Source organism: Danio rerio, chromosome 13 (assembly GCF_052040795.2).
Source record: "Danio rerio strain M-AB ecotype USA chromosome 13, GRCz13ab, whole genome shotgun sequence".
In the NCBI taxonomy this organism is placed as follows: domain Eukaryota; kingdom Metazoa; phylum Chordata; class Actinopteri; order Cypriniformes; family Danionidae; genus Danio; species Danio rerio.
Genome location: NC_141033.1, coordinates 32098289 through 32112982, shown reverse-complemented (window position 1 = coordinate 32112982; position 14694 = coordinate 32098289). Strand labels below are relative to the sequence as shown.

General features: G+C 31.3%; 1 protein-coding gene across 8 annotated transcripts in view; it reads left to right on the top strand.

Annotated features, from left to right (window-relative positions):
• cdhr1a (cadherin-related family member 1a) overlaps nucleotides 1-14694 on the top strand; it is a 221458-nt gene that overhangs the window by 138355 nt on the left and 68409 nt on the right. The window contains exon 1 of one of the 8 annotated variants that reach the window (XM_087277815.1): nucleotides 9418-9851. The exons of 6 other annotated variants lie outside the window; for them this stretch is intronic. The gene's annotated coding sequence lies outside the window, so the exon portion shown is untranslated. Of the gene's footprint in view, nucleotides 1-9417; nucleotides 9852-14694 lie in introns of those variants that run through there. One more of the 8 variants, XM_087277816.1, reaches the window with a different exon arrangement.

Sequence of the window (14694 nt, the reverse complement as noted above, 5' to 3'; positions counted from 1 at the left end):
TGATTATAAAAATAATGTTGGTTAGTGTTTATCATTTTGACTGAATTTTAGTCTTGTTTTTTTCCCATTTATTCATTCATTTCCTTTTCAGCTTAGCCTCTTTATTAACCTGGGGTCGTCACAGCAGAATGAACTGCCAACTTATTCAGTTTTACGCAGCGGACGCCCTTCCAGCTGTAACCTATCACTAGGAAACATCCATACACACTCCTTCACACACATACACTACAGACAATTTAGCCTATCCAGTTCACCTATACCACATGTCTTTGGACTTGTGTGGGAAACTGGAGCACCTAGAGGAAACCCACGCCAACACAGAGAGAATATGCAAACTCCACACAGAAATGCCAACTGACCCAGCCGGGCTCAAACCAGAAACCTTCTTGCTGTGAGGCAATTGTGCTATCCACTGCGCCACTGTGCTGCCCAGATTTGTCTTTTTCATCAACAATAATGACCTGATCCTCTAATAAACGAGTGGATCAGAGAATGTGTGCATTCATAGTTTTCAGTCACATTACAAGCACAGGGGACCTGTCAAGCTTCTGTTTGTCAAGTTATAGGCAACAACATACTTTCATTGACAGAATTGACAGATATATGTTATTTGTAGTTTTTTTTTTAGCATTTATTGTTTAAACATATTATGATATATAAATCATTAATTTGTGACTTTTTTGTGATTTTTGTGAAGCTCATCATATGAAGAGACGAGGTGGTTTATAAAACAATATGAGTAGTGGCATATATCTAATTACAGAAGCAAAAACTCAGAGACAGAGGTTAAAGCAACTGATTTGCAAATTTGATTGTACAGTTTAGTGGGAAAATGTATAGACGTGTACTAAACTTTTAAATACAGTTGAAGTCAGAATTATTAGCCCCCTTGTTTATTTTTTATTCCCCGTTTCTGTTTAACAGAGAGCAGATTTTTTTTCAACACATTTCTAAACATAATAGTTTTAAGAACTCACTTCTATTAACTGATTTATTTTATCTTTGCCATGATGACAGTAAATAATATTCGACTAGATATTTTTCAAGACACTTCTATACAGCTTAAAGTGACATTTAAAGACTTAACTAATTAGGTTAACTAGACAGGTAGGGTGATTAGGCAAGTTGTTGTATAACTATGGTTTGCTCTGTAGACTATATTGAATAAAAATATAGCTTAAAGGGGCTAATAATTTTTACCTTAAAATGTTTTTAAAAAAAACTAAAAACTGCTTTTATTCTAGCCAAAATAATACAAATAAAACTTTCTCCAGAAGAAAAAATATTATTAGACATACTGTGAAAATTTCCTTGCTCTGTTAAACATTTGGGAAATATTTAAAAAAAAAAAAAAATTAAAGGGGGGCTAATAATTCTGACTTCAGCTAAAATTCACAAACACACACGCAAGTCAGATTTCTAAGATGAAAATGTGCAAAATGGAAACATTGCTCTAAGTACCACAATGAATTACTGTTGCCAGAGAGTAATAAGGATATTAGTATTATTACTTTATATAGGACTAACAGGTGATAATAACTAATAAAATAAACAAAAAATTACCAGTAGGCTGCGAAATACGGGTCTGGAAGCCTTTTTGGTCATTTTTGCAGATCAGTTTGAATGGCAAATGTTTGGACAACAGTGCCCTCAAGACACAAAGAAAAACATCTCAGTTTTAGTACACCATTGTCTTGTAAGCAACTTATCATTAGAAAGATTTTTTTGGGTGCTTAACTCTCAATGCCATTCAGTTTAAGCAGCATCTCTGTCTCATCTGATTTTGGATCTATTTTCTTTTTTCCTAAAAGCAAGTCGAAAATGTTTTTTTCATTGTGCCTCCAAGCATTCCCTTGGGGAAGTAATATTAAATTCAAAATATGATGGGCTCTTTGAACTCATTTACTCATGGTTACTGTTTAATCCACAGGCGTTTCATTTACACTGGTGAGTAGGAGCAGTCTGAGGGATATTGTTTCCCTGAGGAGATCATTGACTAAAACACTTTGCATTCCATTCACTGTATGTAAGTCATTTTCAGAGGTTATAACCCAGAGTCGGTGAAGGAGGACGCCATAGCTTTTATTGTCCAAATCAAAAAGCCTGTTTTAAGTTTCCACAACCGGTTCCGTAGTTTTACATGTACAGTCTGCACATTTTGATTTTAGATTTTACTTTTTACTTTGCTTTTTTCATTTTAATTATTTATTTTTGTATTTGTTTTGCATTCAATTTGCATTTAATTTAGTTTTTTTGTTTATTTTTTAATTTATTGTTTATTTGTTAATTTTATTTAATTGTTTTTTTGTTTGTTTGTTTAGTTTTTTTTTTTAACTCTGCTAGATTTCCCTGCATCATAATATTGAGTTTGTTTCACAAATATGATATTTTTCTCATAATTGTGAATTTTATCTCATAATTGTAAACTTTTGTAAAGTTTAAACTTTAGTTTTACATGTACACTAATTTAATTTAATTTAATTTAATTTAATTTAATTTAATTTAATTTAATTTAATTTAATTTAATTTAATTTAATTTAATTTAATTTAATTTAATTTAATTTAATTTAATAATGTTTTCAATTAAATTTTTTTACTTTTGTTTTGTATTTTGCTTTTTTAGTGTTTTTATTTATTAAAAGTCTACATTATTATTATTATTATTATTATTATTATTATTATTATTATTATTATTATTATTATTATTATTATTATTTGTTTTATTAAAGCCACCTCGATGCATTTGATTAAGAGCTCTGGATTATTTTGGTCTTTCTGCTAGTTTTCACATCATAATATTGAGTTTGTTTCACAAGTATCATGATTCCCTCATGAGTTGATAAACTTTTGCAAAGATCATTGACAAAAAAAAACTTAGTTTTACATGTACACTTTTTTTGTTTAATTTAATTTAATAAAGTTTTTGCTTTATTTTTATTTATTTATTTATTTATTTATTTATTTATTTTTAGCTTTTTGTTTTTAAGTTTTTTATGTAATAACATTATGTTTTATTATTATTATTATTATTGTTATTATTTTTTGTCTTTTTAAAGCCACCTCATTGCATTAGATCAACAAGTGCTCTGGATTATTCCGGCCTCTCCGCTAGACTTCCTCGCAGGTGTACAGATCTGAGAGCAGCCATGCGGATCCTGCTGCTGCTGCTAAAACTGACCACAATCACTATCCCAGGCCACAGCTGAGACTTTAACTGAGCAGCACAAACTGTTTTCTCAACAAAGGGATTGGCTCAAACAAATGTCATAAGCCTTTAATGAGAGAGCTGATCTCACTAAAACCTACTTCTATTCACAGGCCCTATAGCCATTGGAGTCATTGAGACTAAACAGAGGCTCTCTCTCTTAGGAACCCACTGCAGCCAAGCCACATGACAATGCAGGTCAATTAATTGGTTAAAAAAAGTGGGAATCCAATTAATGTGTATCAAGCTGGCATTTTTGCATGATGATGGCTCATTAGTGGGGGTGTTTTGCTGGATTATCCCCCCCTCATTAAAAGGCTGTCTTTCTCAGTAGGGCTTTAGGCAGCAGGGAGGGGATTCTTTATGCAACAGGTCTGAAACAAAAACTCTATGTTATCCCCATTTAATGGATTTAACGCTGTTGAATTTTTAAACGGCTTGGGCAGATGCCTTTTGACAGGGAACTGCAATTCACATTCACTTTCACACTGTTCCTAAATTACCGAGGGGCATTTAGTGGGAAAAGTGAAAGCAAACTGTTGTTTGCTTTTACTGTGCCTGATAATAGTACTATATTTTGCAGTGTTTTGAGAACTTGGTGACGTCCCAAAATGAAAATGTACGTAAAGCCTACAGAGACCTGCAGAAACTACTAAAAAAGTTGAAACTAGGTTTGTATGGTGTCTGTCGTTATATAAATAAATGTAATTGCGATTTAATGACTTACAATTCTCACAATAATGACTTTTTCATCTTAATTCTAATTTACCTCACAAAAACCTCTTACAGTTCAGATTTTTTTTTTTTCCCATTCTAAGTTTCAATTCTGACACAGTTCAAGTCATAATTTAGTTTTTCTCATTGGGACAATCTATGAATTCAAGTTTTTTTTTCTCACAAATTTCTTAAAATTTATGTATTTCTAAAAATTGTGATGCACTTTCTTGACTTTATTGGCTCACAAAATCTCTGATGTGTTGATTTCTCAAAAGTGTATGATTTAAATTTGAAATAAAAATGTATGAGAGTCTATAAACTCACAACTGAAAGAAATCAAGTAACGAAACTTTACTTAACCAGATATTGTGAGAAAAACAGTCAATTAAAAAGCATGATTGTCTTCATGGCCATTTTGAGTACATTTCAGTATAAAAAAATGTCTGAAATGCAGATTATTATTTTTATTTTTTTTTTACATTTTGCTCGGTTGTTTTTAGTTTGTCTCTGAGCAGAAGATTGATATCCTTGCCATACTTGTGTAGAGTAACTTCACTTTAATCTTGTTTGAGGCTAAATTTCAAGTGGAGTGTGTCTAGTTGTTTCCGAGATTACTTCATCTTTCTCTCTGCAGCCACTTCCGCCTTTGTCCTCTGGCATTCAATGTCCCATTACCCTTCACAAGCAGCTAGTTTCTGCTGTTTGCCCAGTGCTTTCCACTGAGGCCAACATTACGGCGCTGTGTAGGAATGCCTTTTCTTTTCTTTCATCGCTGCCCTCTTTTACAAACTTTGATTAATTGATGATTGTCTTTAGTCTGGGCCATTTTGTCAGAGTCATCGCCAGAAGGAGATGGTATTTTTGTTTTTTAATTAAGGGAAGACAATGCAGGTGAATAAGGTAAAAAAAAAAAAAAGGAACAGATATGACCATACTTCTATAGTTATTGTATTTAAAAATGCCAAAGAAAGGAATTTATTATTATTATTATTATTATTATTATTATTATTATTATTATTATTTAATGTTTAAATAATTAAATATGCACTATTTAGCAGACATTTCTTCCAAAAAATATTACCTGAATATTGTATGGTTCTGATTGTATGCTTCTGGGCATATTAGGATCCAAGATTTTTTATAGGGAATTTTGAGTGTCTTTTTTCCCCCATAGTTTAGAAAATACTGCAAACAGCAAGAAAAGTATTAATAATTTGTTTTAGAAGCTGAAATATTGCATTTAATATTGTACACAAATCTTGTATGAAAGTAAAAACCTTCAGAATATAGATATAAATAAAACTGTAAAGCTATTTAAGTTAAATTGGAGATTTCTAGCTCAGTGGAGAACCAAAATATATATTGCAAATTTAAATCTATAGACATAAATTAGTAAAGCAAGTCAAAAGAAACATTTAAAGGTGTATTTTGGGTGTTTTCTTTAAATTACACTGAAAAAACACTTTATGAGGAGCCAAAAAAATACAAAATTGGCAGGTGCATGAAAATAAACCGTGTTTTTGCCTGCAGCGTCTTGCCTTAATATTTCATTCTGAAACATTAAGGGTTTGGTCTGTTCTTGTTTGACTTGGCTCAAGTGTTTGTTTTGGCCCAGGTTTCTTTGAGAAAATTCCCATGTTTGTGTCATGTGATATATTCAGGGAGCTATGGAAAGGACAATTAGTCCAAAGTCATGCGGTGTTGGGAAGTTACTGATCTTGGGCACATGATCTGGGTCACCGGGAGTGGGTTTAAAGTGTAAAGTACTCTCTCATTCTTGGAAACGTTTAAAACAAAAATGGTGCAATACATGTTTTTTTCGTAGTATCCTGTAAGCTATTGTCACCCGTGCATCAAATCACACCCACAATTTGTACATTCATAATTGTTTTAATTAGTTTTGAGTCCCTTTTCCCTTTTTTCCCCTATTTCCCCATCATGTTCAACAAACAATCAGTTATCAAATCAAATTGCTTCCAATGGTTTATAATTGAAGTCAGTAATTATAGCCTTAAAACATTAAAAAGTAGTTTTGTATATTTGATATGTGCCCCGAACACTATGCACAGCATAAAACGAAGTGTCTGTTTCACGAGGGTATCAAAGTTTAGATTAATTCAGCCTCAAGTCATGGCAAATGTTAATTGTCAACGAGTAATGATGAAGTGAGAAAATAATTAGGAATATGTTAATCATAGTGTTTACTATGCAATCCAAAGCATCCTAATTTTAGCCTTAGATTGCAATGAATGTTGTTTCCCTCCTGAATCGAATGCATATTTGGTCATTATAGAAAATGTTTTTGTTTTGACAGAAAGTAAGCTCTTTTGTGTGTTTGTGCGGTGCTAATTGAACTGTGTTGACCCAGAAATCCCCTCTTAAAGAGATTCTGACACATCACAGTATAAAAGACTGATTCTCTTACTTCCTGTCTAATCCTTCAGGTCAAACACAGAGCGTCAACACACGCCACTAATACATCTGGTCAAGGATTTGGGTCTTTTTGAGTACACTATAAGAATTAGCCAGTTAACCCATTATTGAAAATAACCATTTGTATTTGTGTCAAAGATGAAACGGGTTAAATCATTTAATTTGTATGATTACTTATTCATATATATATATATATATATATATATATATATATATATATATATATATATATATATATATATATATATATATATATATATACATATATATATATATATATATATATATATATATATATATATATATATATATATACATATATATATATATATATATATATATTGTAATAAATACAGGTCAGAATAAGTATGTTTTAATAATGATGGAACATTATTTCACCCATTTTTAGACGATTTTTTATGTTATTTCAATCGTTAAATTGGACTACTTGCATTTTAGATGCTTTCTATGTAAATGAAACCACTTTACAACTTAAATTAAATCAGACACTAAAATGTGACGTCTTTTTTTGACCTGTTAATCAAAACGGCTAGAAATTATTAGACATTTTATAGCTATATGTAATGTTTTGAAAGGCTATGTTTATGGTTTCACTTGTTTTAGATGAACTTCATGATGAAAATCACAAAATCTGTTCATATTGATTTTTTTCTTTTCTTCACTGTATTTTTCTCTCAGTAATCTTCTAATCATCTATTGTGTGCATCCAGGCATATCCATAGACAAATGTTTCCAACAGTGGGCATTTACCTTGCGTATAGAAAAAGAATGTAAAGCATTTCTAATTTACCTGCAGCATTAGATAAATCTATAAATGAAGAGTTTCTTGTTTACAAATATTGTATCACACAAATTTAGGGAATTTTAGTTAGCTTTTAAATCTTTACCAAGATCAGTTTTTACCTCATTAAATCTCAGTGCTTCTGATGGTATTTCAGCCCCTCTGGTGTTTTATATGCTGATTAAATGCATTTTGACTTAATGTTTTGCTTTGAGACCTAATAGTCATGTAGAGTTTTATTGTGCTGTTTCCGACTTGGGCTTTACAGATAGGTTGGGTTATGATCAAAGGCCTAAAATTAACACCAACATGGCATTAAGGAGAATATGAAACGCTGTTACTTACCAAGGCTGGTAACTATAATTAATTCTAACAATGCCTGAGAGCAAAATGTGGTTTATTGTGCACTCTTAGAAATAATGGTACAATGTTGTACCAATGAAGGTACAAACCCTTGTCACTGAGACAGTACCTTTTTATGGAACAGAATTGTACCTTAAGACAAAGAAACAAATTTGAAACTTCATTGCAGTTTACCTTTAAACACATGATTTGTACCATGGGAAACCAAAATGTACCTTTGGTTTTTAAAACTTGCAAATACAATAATCAACGGTACAAATCTGATCTATGAAGGTATCACTACAGTGACAAGATGCTTTGTACATTAACAGTTAAAAATGGGTTCTTTCAAGAACTATTTAAAGGCATTTTGCTATATCCGAAATGCGTCAAAAGTTTCTTTTTGTTTAAATGCATCTTTTCCATTTACTAATAAAGAATAAAAAATACTTTAACATAAATCAAAAGATCTTTTTTTTGCTCAACATTTCACAAGACTTTTCACAAAAATGTCACAGAAACGTATTCTCCCATGTACAATAAAAAACATGTTTTTCTCCAATTTTCTCACAATACCTTTGTAATCATTTAAAAGTTAATTTAATTTGCTTAATTTTAAAATTGAAATAGAATTATGCAAAGTATTGTAATGAAATATGCGAAATGTTTGGTTAGTTTTACAATACTCAAATTTCTGCATGAACACTTTGCGTATGCAGGACTTTTGCCAGCTCATGTGCTTAGTGGAAAGCAACTGTCAAAAGGTGCTGATATCAGTAATGAAAATGTATTTATCAGAAAATGCTCGTTTTAACAGTTGTTTTGTATTGTAGAAGATAATAATTAATGTTTATGAGTTTCTTTAAACACATGCTTTTAAATGATGATTCATGTTTTCATATGGAAATTTATAAAATCACTTTGCCTTTTCAGTCTTATTTTTTCATAGATATTATAATAAAGGAGTTGTCTAACACTTTTGTACTTTTTTATGAGAGCAAATGTGTACAACTTTTACAAAGGTACAAAACTGTTCATTAAAAAACATTATTTGAAACACCATGTACAGTACCTTTTTTACTGAGAGTGTGGTACTGTGATCTTTTCACATGAGCAGCATGAAAACAGTGTTTTCAGTCCCGCAGAGTGGATTGGTTCACAGTAAATCTACAAACCTTTGAGTCACTTATGATGTGTACTTGAAAATGCAATGTGCACAAACATGAGAATGCTTTTTAAATGTTTTTGCCAAACAAGGTTTTCTTGTGGTTTCTACCAAAAACAGAAACTCAAGATGTTAAGTTTTTGCATTTTAGATTACAAAGAATCAACTATTGTAAATTAAAAGTTTTAGAATTTAAATAAAAAAGATAAATATGTTGTTATAAAAGTTATATACATATTTGAAAGATCAAATGTATATTTTGTTAAGGATTAAAATACACAAATAATATTTTTGGGAAAAAATTAAGATAGAACCTTATATTGTAACTCCAAAGTTATTATTATTATTAATATTATGTTTTCTGTTATTTGTAGTATTTTTATTATCAAATGGTAAAATCATTAGATATGTTACAGATTGTCTACATAACTGTAAAAATTTTTATATTTTTCATTACAACAACAACGATAATAATAATAATAATAATAATAATAATAATAATTGCTATTAGATATTTTTCCTCAAATTTTCTGCCATGTTTTTTTTTTTTTGTTCACTTTCATGGCTTGCAAAATGTCTTTATGACTGCTTACTTTTTCTAAAGTCACCATCTGTTTGAGAGGTTTGACAGAATGTTAGTTTTAGGCCCTGGTTATAACCCTAAACACAAACACTGTTACTAACTCACTATTTTAACTATGCACCCAAACTCTACGCTACCATAAGAGCGTATATCCAATTCGAAATCAGTTTAGACTCCAGAGTCTAACAGTATCCGTGGGGTTAAATCCTTTTCATTCATTCCCTGTAATATACTGAAACACAGTACAGTACGGCAGTGCATCGGGGAGTTTGATTTCAGCCAGATACTGACCCCAACAATGAACAGATTTAATCTGATGAGAAAAGCGGCAGTCGCTGTAAAGCAGGGTGCTTGTGCCGGACCAGCCAGTGCGTTTACCCACTCATGCCATCTGTTAAGAGGCTGCTCCAAAGTTCAGCTTGGATTCACAAGCCCCAGGAGTTCGACCAGCTTGCTTACTTCTCCTGTCCGCTGGATCGTGGCGCGTGTGTGGGTTATGTTTGTATGTGTGTGTTCGTGTGTTCATGTGTGCATGTCTGGACCCTCCTTTGCTCCACATGCCATTCACACAGGCAGGTAGGAGACGAGCGCTTTTCACAACAGGGTAAGAATACTGTAGACTATTACAGTAACACTTGGTTATTCTCTGAGAAAGTGTACTTTTAGTCCTGTAAATTTTTTTATCTGTCTGCTGTTTTAAAGAGAAGTTTTGTTTATGGCCTAAAACAAGCCATTCTCTGATGTATAGCGCCACCATCATGTGAATGAAATTAAGACTGTGTAGTAAAACTTTGACCCGTGTTTCTCGTAATTCCTAGGTTTAAACAGGCACGTTATTTAATTTCTGACTACATAATTGAAAAAAATATGTTTGCTCTTTGTTCAAACTACTTATTTAAAATGGACTTAATTGTTTTATGTTAAATCCACTTAAATTTATCAAATCAAATAAGTCAACTTAATTCCTTCATGTTGTCCCAACAAAAAATCATTGTGTGGAACCCAACTTTTTTCTTCTTCAGTGGTTTGTGATAATCAAAAAAAAAACATTGCTTTCATGTTTTAGAAAGTTGTCACAAATTGTAGACAACTCCTTTTCCTGGAAATTCTTTAAAAAATATATATTGTTATTACACTTTTAAGCCACAATTTAGTTTGTATTGCCCTATTATAGATAAAGAACATAAAACATTTTCAATACCAGGAATGCAGACAAATCTATAAATGAGAAGTTTTTATGTCTGTGGTTTGGAAGAGTTTTGTTTTTGGCCCTAAGTCATTTTCTGATGTATAGCGCCACCATCATGCTTATGAAACTAAGGCCACATAGTGAACTTTGAAGCCTTTGACGCTTTTTTATTTTCATATAATACCCTATAGATTTACAGCCACATTATTTAATTTCTGAGTGTATTTGTGATGAAGAAACAGTGGCTTACTTTTATATTTCAGAAGGTTGTTAAGAGAGTGATGCACAGGAGTAAATGTATACAGTGCCCAGCATAATCGAGTACACCCTATTTTGAACATGAATATTTTAATCCATTTTTCAGTGAATATAGGCAATGTATTTTGGTACATTTGAACAAAACAGATTTATTAAACAGATATATTTACTAAAATAATATTCTAGTCACCAAACATATTTAGAAACTGAAAGATAATACAAATGAAATGCAAGCAAAATATTGCAAAAAAATAAATAAAAAATACCACTTACAAAATTTCAACTAAATTTTCCTATATTTCGTTTCTCTTTTTTAAATTCTTTTTTTATTGTATTTAATATTTTTCTCTAACATTTAAAAGTGGCTGCATTAACTTTTGGACTGTTATCATAAGTTATTTTGTTAGATAAGTTCCTAAGTTCCTCTCCAAGGCTTCAGTACTGACTAATCTAATGTATAAATAATATTGTATAGCTTCCTATTAAAATTATGAGTTTAAATTATGAGTTTAAAAGATAGGGATGTACTCATATTTGATGAGCACTGTATATTACAGACTATGTAATAGACTATGCCTTTGCCTGAACACTTTTGAAATATAATTGTTATTTAGCTTTTTAAGACACCTTTAAGTTTGTATGACCCCAGCGCAGATAAAGAATTAAAAAAAAAAAATTCCAATACTCACAGCACAGCATTTTACAAAACTAAAAATTCAACCTCTCTCGCTCTCTTTGATACGCTACTTTCTTGTTCACAAATATAATGAGATTTTTCGTTAGCTTGTAAATCATTAATGAAGTCTCCCCCCACTAATTGGTTCATGGTGCCTCTGATGGTATTTCAGACCCTCTGTTATCGCACTGGGTTATTCTGTGAGAAAGAGCAGTTGTACTGGTTGTAGTTTTTTGTGTCTCTGGCTTTGAAGAGCAGCTTTGTTTTTGACCTGAAGTACAAACAAGTCATTTTCTGATGTATAGCGCCACCATCATGCTAATGAAACTAAGGTTGTGTAGTCAAGTTTGAAGCCTTTGCCCTCATTTTTATTTTCAAAGAATCACCTCTAGATTTACAGCCACATAATTTACTTTCCGAGGGAATTTATAATGAACAAGAAACAGTGACTGACTTTCATGTTTTGGAAAGTTTTCAAGAGAATGACGCACAGAATTAAATGCCTTTTTTTTTTTCTTTTTTCTTTTTGGAAATACGGTTGATATTTACACCTTTTGAAGGCACATTTTACTACATTAACAAATAAATACTTCACATGGAGGATTTCTTTTTTTTCTTTTCTGAGGTTATACAGATAGGGTCTGAATTACAATTTTCTTCTTGAAATATGTTCCTGATCCTGAAAATAAATCAGAATGGATCTAAAATGCTTATGTCTACTTTATCTCATGTGTACAAGGTAGTATAGACTGTCTTTTATATATGTATATTTAGAGAAAAAAAGTTTAGTTTATTGCATTAGGCTCATGATTTAACTCTTATATCTCAGATTCCTTCAACTCTCCCTTGGTTTTGTTGGGTTAATAGATAACCGCAAAGAGCTTGTTGAAAAATGATTTAGTTTGACCCATAAAATCATTAAAAAGTCCAGCCGTAGCCATACATACTTTACTATTGAAATGCTTTGGAGTTGTGTGATTGAATTTCTGACCTTTATGTGAAATGAGCATGAGGGTTTGTTTCTCTCTGCATTGCCGTAGAGACGGAGCTCTCCACTCGACTCGGCTCCTGTAATATTGAATGTAGAAGATAAGAGTGGCCATTTAAGACATACCATTTATGAATTATGCACTTCTTGTGGCAGATAAATTGCTGTATGTAGCGATGGAAAAAGATCAAGAGACTACTAAAAAATTCTCAGTTTCTCTGGATTTATAGAGTTTGGCTTTAAGTACATGTTTTACATTTGTTTTGTTTTATAAATAATGTTGATAATGTTTCTTTTTTTAGCTCTTCTGAAGATAAAACATTGATATGTTGTTGTCTAAAAATGAATATCAATGTTTGAGAACATGACACTTTTTTGGTTATTTTATTCTATAAAATAAAAATCTCTAAACTACTGCTTTTTTTATCTGGACAAAATGTCGTCACAATAAAATATGTATTTTTAGTTACACTCGCATTAAACCACCAGTTTTAACTTTTCACTTTTTGAATTATTGTATACATTCATTTTTTTAAAGCTACTTGCATGGTAAAATAATAGGGAAAGCAGATAATAGGGAAAGCAGACATATTTGATGTCAGTTAGTCTGTTGGTTGGGTTAGTAAAGTGTGTGTCACTGGATTGAAGTGTTGAGGGTCTGACTGTAGGAGACGGGATGGCGGCGAAAGTTCGGAGAGGAACCTGGCAGGGCCGCCAATCAATCGCAAAGTTCACATTAAAAAGTGCTGACAGCAATGGGAGAGAGAGTTCCCACTTTCATCTAGCGCGAGACCTCCAGCTAACCTTCACGTCACACTTTTCCTCTCAAGACCTTCTTTCTTTATTAAATTGTGTTGCATCCCACGGTGGAATTCAAGGCACCGCTTGCTTTGTCACTTATCACAAAACTTTCCACTTTTTTTCCATATGAAAAACAATTCAGATGATAGCCTTGAACCGGGGGCCTTCTTTTTGTCTTTGTACAGCCCACACACACACACCACTCCAGCTCAAATCCATAGATATATAAAATGAGTGTATGTGGTTACAATTTATATATATATATATATATATATATATATATATATATATAGTTTTTTTCTCTATGTTTGACTCTTTGCTGTTATCTTTTTTTTTTAGACATTTAAAAAAAATGCAATCTAGCAGTTATATTTGTTTATAATTTACCCAAATTTGTTTTGCTTAGTTTTGAGTAAACATTTCATGTTGTTCCAATACATTTGGGAAAAAATGTACCTGATAAATTTTAACAAGTTGTGTAAAAGCTGCATAAAAACAAATCACAATTTTTGCTAATAAAAGAAAGAAAATAGGACATAAAAACTACACAAAAGCAATATACATTTAGCAATTTTTACATTTAGCAAATTTACATTTAGCAAAAGAATTATTTTGTCTTCACTCTAAAAATACTGAGTTGTTTCAAGATAGGGGGTAAAATATTGAAAAATGCAACCTACTTTTATATGTGTATATATATTTACCCAAATTTGACTCAATGTTTTGTGTTGAAAGAGGTGTTTTATACATCTTTACTGTCATTTTTCTGAAGTTTCCTATTTAAAATGATTTGAGCTTGCTTTGGATTGTTTTATGCAGTCCAAATCAATAATTTATAGCACTCATAAAATCACATTTTACTAAGATGTTCAGCTACCAACAATTTTACTTACAGAAATTGAGCGAGTGAGTATTGTAAAATATTCTAAATGAATGACTGACACTGCTAGTCACTATAATCGTCTATGTAAAGCTGCTTTGACACAATTGACATTGTAAAATTGCTATACAAATAAAGATTAATTGAATTGAATAGAATGTATATTGTTCATTAAAGTATTTCATTTATTTATCTTATTAATGATTTCATTCTAACAATTCAGTCTTCATGTAATAGTCAAATCAAAGGCGTAAGAATACTTTTAGCGTACTTAAATATTTGTTTGTTTGATTTGTTCTGGTCTCTAATGTACAGCAACAGAGCTGATTTCAGCATTTTGTCCAAAAACATGCTCTGAACTTCAGCCTTTAGTGCTGAAAGACTGTTTGTGAGATTCTGCTTACCGGCCGGAAACTTCTGGTTACTCAGAAAAATAGCAAAACACAGTCTTTTGCTGCCCCTTTTGGCTGAATGGAGACATAAATATCCCTATAGATGTAGAAGTAGTTTTATATCTTTTTTTTAACTATTATTATTTATATTATTCTGTTCATTCACTTAAGACTATACTATAACTATATGAACTATAAAATCAGACAATAAAATTGTGTGTTTATCTTTTCAAAAGCACACACGTTTTTGCTTACAGTAGGAT